Source organism: Dendrobates tinctorius, unplaced genomic scaffold (genome assembly GCF_039654945.1).
Source record: "Dendrobates tinctorius isolate UK_male_01 unplaced genomic scaffold, ASM3965494v1 ptg000067l, whole genome shotgun sequence".
Taxonomy (NCBI): domain Eukaryota; kingdom Metazoa; phylum Chordata; class Amphibia; order Anura; family Dendrobatidae; genus Dendrobates; species Dendrobates tinctorius.
The window spans coordinates 460,703-466,733 of NW_027361735.1; positions in this window are offsets into that span (position 1 = coordinate 460,703).

Genomic DNA, 6,031 nt, shown 5'->3' on the forward strand with positions numbered 1-6,031 from the left:
TGCTTCCCCATAGTCTATATATTATAATACACCACACATAGTCCTCAATATAATTTAATCTAGCCTCCATATATTATAATGCAACCTGTATATAATATTATGTAATCTCCACAGTACTCAATTGTAAAGCAGCCTCCATAGTTCTTCATATAGTATAATGTAGCCTCTATAATCTTCCATGTAGCCTCTATATTTATCAATATTGCAAAATGTAACCTCTATACTACTCTACGTAGGATACAGCCTCTATAATCCATATAGCATAAGGTGTAACTACAGTCCTATCACCAATAGTGTAATGTGGCCCTACAGTCCTGTGATCCATAACCTAATAGGGCCATGCAGTAAATAATAGTTAATATATTTAATTTTGTATTAAACATAAATTGATTATATAGTCAATTTTTACCACAAATAACTTTGCGGCATCTTCCCTTTAATCAATTATGTCTTTTAGCATATGATTAATTCCAAATTCTTGGTTAAGTTGTCTAGTAAGGAAAAACACCAGTTTCAGTATATCATATCTTATAATCTCTCTCTTTTTAACTTTACAGAAGTTCCATTGGCATTGCAGGAGAAGGCGGCAATCGAGGACATTCTGAGGCAGAACAAACAGACGAGGAAAAAACAGTCCAACAGACTAACAATCCTGAAAAACTGTTCCATTTCAGCAGACTAATTGAAAAGTACCCTGTAGGAGTGGACAATTATCCGCCATCCCTGTCCACCTGCAGTCAGTACACAGAGAATTTTGCAAAGTACTGCCAGGATAAATGGAGGCGGCAACAGTACAATTTACGGGTTTCAAATGCAATCGGTATGTTTTTTTAATGGATTGTTTTCTAATTTTCATTTTAATTCTGTCTAGCAGAAGATGTATTCTTTGGGATGTGCTGCCTTAACATTTTATGTTTGCTGAATATTTTAAAGTATTGTTTTTTCTTGTAGATTTTTTCAGGCATTTCCCCAAAGATAAAGACTTAAAGCACTATTTGAAAAAACAGCATTGGACAACGAATCTACCTGGCCTACAAGATGTCCAACGTGGATGGAAACCAAAACCAAAACTTTATATGTTTGATTCTAACTCTGAAAGTGGTGAAGAGGACAATAACGCAGGTTTTTATGATCTGCATCCTTTGTCTGATCCAATAATAAAAGGATATTCTGATTACTTGAAGAACCATTGCAGGCTGGAGAGATATAAACAAAATGTGGAAGATGTGGCGAGGTTTTTATATTTTATCAACAAGCGCCGTGTGACCCTCAATTTTGCAAAAAGAATTGAAAAAGCCCATCTATTTTTCAAAAAGCTGCAAGACATTGGCCTGTGCAACCAAACGGTGATAAACTATCTAAAACATGTCCGGAGATTTGTACATTATCTACTCTTTGCGACAAGTTTAATTCGGCAAAATGAAAGACTCTACAAGCAAATGAAATATTTCAAGAATGTGACTGCGGACATCCAGAAGACACTTTCCAAGGGGGTTGCAAAAGAGGTTGTCAGCAAAAGGTACGTCATCATCCATTATTTATCCTTACAGAGGTATGCACAAATATTTTTTTTTGTAATGTATCTCTCGATCCCTCCAGGTTGTTCCACGCATGCTTTAACCCCTTCACCCCCAAGGGTGGTTTGCACGTTCATGACGGGCCAATTTTTACAATTCTGACCACTGTACCTTTATGAGGTCATAACTCTGGAACGCTTCCATGGATCCCGGTGATTCTGACATTGTTTTCTCGTGACATATTGTACTTCATGTTAGTGGTAAAATTTCATTCAAATAACTTGCGTTTATTTGTGAAAAAAACGGAAATTTGGCAAAAATTTTGAAAATTTTGCAATTTTCCAACTTTGAATTTTTATGCCCTTAAATCACAGATACGGCACACAAAAAACTTTATAACTAACATTTCCAACATGTTTACTTTACATCAGCACAATTTTGGAACCAAAAATTTTTTTTTGCTAGGAAGTTATAAGGGTTAAAAGTTGACCAGCGATTTCTCATTTTTACAACACCATTTTATTTTTAGGACCACATCACATTTGAAGCCACTTTGAGGGGTCTATATGATAGAAAATACCCAAAAGTGACACCATTCTAAAAACTGCACCCCTTAAGGTGCTCAAAACCACATTCAAGAAGTTTATTAACCCTTTAGGTGCGTCACAGGAATTTTTTTGAATATTTTAAAAAAAATGAACATCTAACTTTTTTTCACAAAAAAAATACTTCAGGTTCAATTTTTTTTATTTTACCAAGGGTAACAGGAGAAATTGGATTGCAAAAGTTATTGTGCAATTTGTCCTGAGTACGCTGATACCTGATTTGTGGGGGGAACGACTGTTTCGGCGCATGGCAGAGCTCAGAATGGAAGGAGCGCCGTTTGACTTTTTCAATGCAAAATTGGCTGGAATTCAGATCGGACGCCATGTCACGTTTGGAGAATCCCTGATGTACCTAAACAGTGGAAACCCCCTACAAGTGACCCCATTTTGGAAACTAGACCCCCAAGGAACTTATCTAGATATGTGGTGAGAGCTTTGAACCCACAAGGGCTTTACAGAAGTTTATAACGTACAGCGGTACAATTAAAAAATCATATTTTTTCCACAAAAATGATCTTTTCACCCCAATTTTTATTTTCCCAAGGGTAACAGGACCATAAAAGTTATTGTGCAATTTGTCCTGAGTATGCTGATACCCCACATGTGGGGGTAAACCACTATTTGGGCGCATGGCAGAGCTCGGAAAGGAAGCAGCGCCATTTGACGTTTTTGGCTGGAATTGAGATTGGACACCATGTCGCGATTGGAAAACCCCTGATGTACCTAAACAGTGGAAACCCCCCACAAATGACACCATTTTGGAAACTAGACCCCCTAAGGAACTTATCTAGATGTGTGGTGAGAACTTTCAACCCCCAAGGGCTTCACAGAAGTTTATAATGCCAGGGCATGAAAATAAAAAAATCGTATTTTTTCCACAAACATGATCAATTAGTCCCCAATTTTTTTATTTTCCCAAGGGTAACAGGAGAAATTGAACCCCAAAAGTTGTTGTCCAATTTGTCCTGAGTACGTTGACACCCCATATGTGGGAGAAAACTACTGTATGGACACACGTCAGGGCTCGGAAGGGAAGTAGTGACGTTTTGGAATGCAGACTTTGATGGAATGGTCTGCGGGTATCATGTTGCCTTTGAAGAGCCCCTAATGTACCTAAAGAGTGGAAACACCCACAAATGACCCCATTTTGGAAACGAGAACCCCTAAGGAACTTATCTAGATGTGTGGTGAGCACTTTGAACCCCCAAGGGCTTCACAGAAGTTTATAATGCCCGGGCATGAAAATAAAAAAATCGTATTTTTTCCACAAACATGATCAATTAGTCCCCAATTTATTCATTTTCCCAAGGGTAACAGGAGAAATTGGACCCCAAAAGTTGTTGTCCAATTTGTCATGAGTACGCTGACACCCCATATGTGGGAGAAAACTACTGTATGGACACACGTCGGGGCTCGGAAGGGAAGCAGTGCCATTTTGGAATGCAGACTTTGATGGAATGGTCTGCGGGTGTCATGTGCGTTTGGAGAGCCCCTGATGTACCTAAACAATTGAAACTCCCCACAAGTGACCCCATTTTGGACACTAGACCCCCCACGGAACTTATCTAGATGTGTGGTGAGCACTTTGAACCCCCAAGTGCTTCACAGAAGTTTATAACGCTCGGACGTGAAAATAAAAAAATCATTTTTTTCCACAAAAATGATATTTTTGCCCTCAATTTTTTATTTTCCTAAGGGTAACAGGAGAAATTGGACCCCAAAAATTGTTTTGCAATTTGTCCTGAGTAGGCTGATACCCTACATGTGGGGGTAAAACACTGTTTGGGCGCATGGCAGAGCTTGGAAGGGAAGGAGCACCATATGACTTTTTCAACCCAGAATTGGCTGAAATTGAGATCAGCCGCAATGTTGAATTTGGAGAGCCCCTGATGTGCCCAAACAGTGGAAACCCCCAATTCTAACTCCAACCCGAACCCCAACACACCCCTAACCCTAATCTCAGCCCTAACCCTAGCCCTAATCCAAGCCCTAACCCTAACGGAAAAATGGAAATAAATACATTTTTTTTAATTTTATTATTTTTCCCTAACTAAGGGGGTGATAACGGGGGGTTTGATTTACTATTTATGGCGGTTTTTATTTTTGGCAGCTGTCGCACGCTAAAAGACGATTTTTATTGTAAAAATAGTTTTTGCATCACCACATATTGAGAGCTATAATTTTTCCGGATTTTGACCCACCGAGTCACGTGAGGTCTTATTTTTTGCGGGACGAGTTGACGTTTTTATTGGTACCATTTTCGGGCACGTGACATTTTTTGATCGCTTTTTATTCCGATTTTTGGGACGCAGAATGAACAAAAACCAGCGTTTCATGAATTTCTTTTGGGGGGGGTGCGTTTACACCGTTCCGCGTGCGGTAAAATTGATAAAGCGGTTTTATTCTTCGGGTCAGTACGGTTACAGCGATACCTCATTTAGGTCATTTTTTAATGTTTTGTCGGTTTTATGCAATGAAAACTATTTTATATAAAAATAATTATTTTTGCATCGCTTTATTCTGCGAGCTATAACTTTTTTATTTTTTCGCTGATGATGCTGTGTGGCAGCTCGTTTTTTGCGGGACAAGATGACGTTTTCAGCGGTACCATGGATATTTATATGCGTCTTTTTGATCGCGCGTTATTACACTTTTTGTTTGGCGGTATGATAATAAATCATTATTTTTTGCTTCGCTTTTTATTTTTATTTTTTAAGGGGTTCGCTAAAGGGGTTAACTAATGGGACAGTTTTATAGGGCGGGTCGTTACGGACGCGGCGATACCTAATATGTGTACTTTTATTGTTTTGGGTTTTTTTTATTTTAAAAAAATGAATTTATTGGGGAATATTTTTTTTTTTTTTTTTACTAATTTATTTGGCGTTTTTAAAATTATTTTTACACTTTTTTTTATTTTTTTTTTTACTTTATTACATAGTCCCAGGTGGGACATCACTGTCCTGTGACAGATTGCTGATCTGTCACATCACAGATCACTGTGACAGATCAGCAATCTGTCACAGGCAGTGCCGAAGGCTTCCTCATGCCTGCGCTTTGCAGGCACTGAGGAAGCCAGCTTCCTGCAGGCCCCCGTCGCCATCTTGGATCCGGGGGCCTGTAGGGAAAGAGCCCCCCGCAGCAGCGCTGCACATTGCGCTGCCGTGGGGGGCTCAGGGAAGCACGGAGGGAGCCCCCTCCTTGCCGATGCTTCCCTTTAACTCCCGGTACACCGCGATCGTGTTTGATCGCGGTGTGCAAGAGGTTAACGTGTCGGGGGCAGTCCGTGACCGCCCCTGACACATTGTGCCGGGTGTCAGCTGTGATAATCAGCTGACACCCGGCCGCGATCAGCAGCGCTCACCACGTGGGCGCCGCTGATCGCGGTAGACGTACTATCCCGTCCATGGGCATAGGGGCCCGGGTCCCATGGACGGGATAGTACGTCGGATGTCAGGAAGGGGTTAATAATAGGCTTTACTTAACAATCACATTTACTAATCTTTCTCTTAGGTACCTGGATTTGCAAAAATCTGACAAAACACCAGCAGAAAATGAACCCCAACCCAGCAGCTCCAGGTTATTTATTGCAAAGCAGGCATGATCTCCTATTTCAACAAACAGTTGACAAAATTAAATATTCTGTTTTCTATCTCCCCTAAAGAGAAGCAGAAGGGAGCAATGGAGAAGAGGAGCAAAGGGTCCAGGAAGACGACAATGCACAGGGTGAAAGAGATGGCTCCAGTTACTCAAGTTCAAATATTAGGACTCAAAGGTGAGTACATTGTTAAATCAATGCCACAATTACAAGTAAGGCCTCTTTCACACTTCCGTTTTTTACAATCAGTCACAATCCGCCAGGTTTTGAAAAAAACGGATCCTCAAATTTTTTTTGAGGATCCGTTTTTTTCC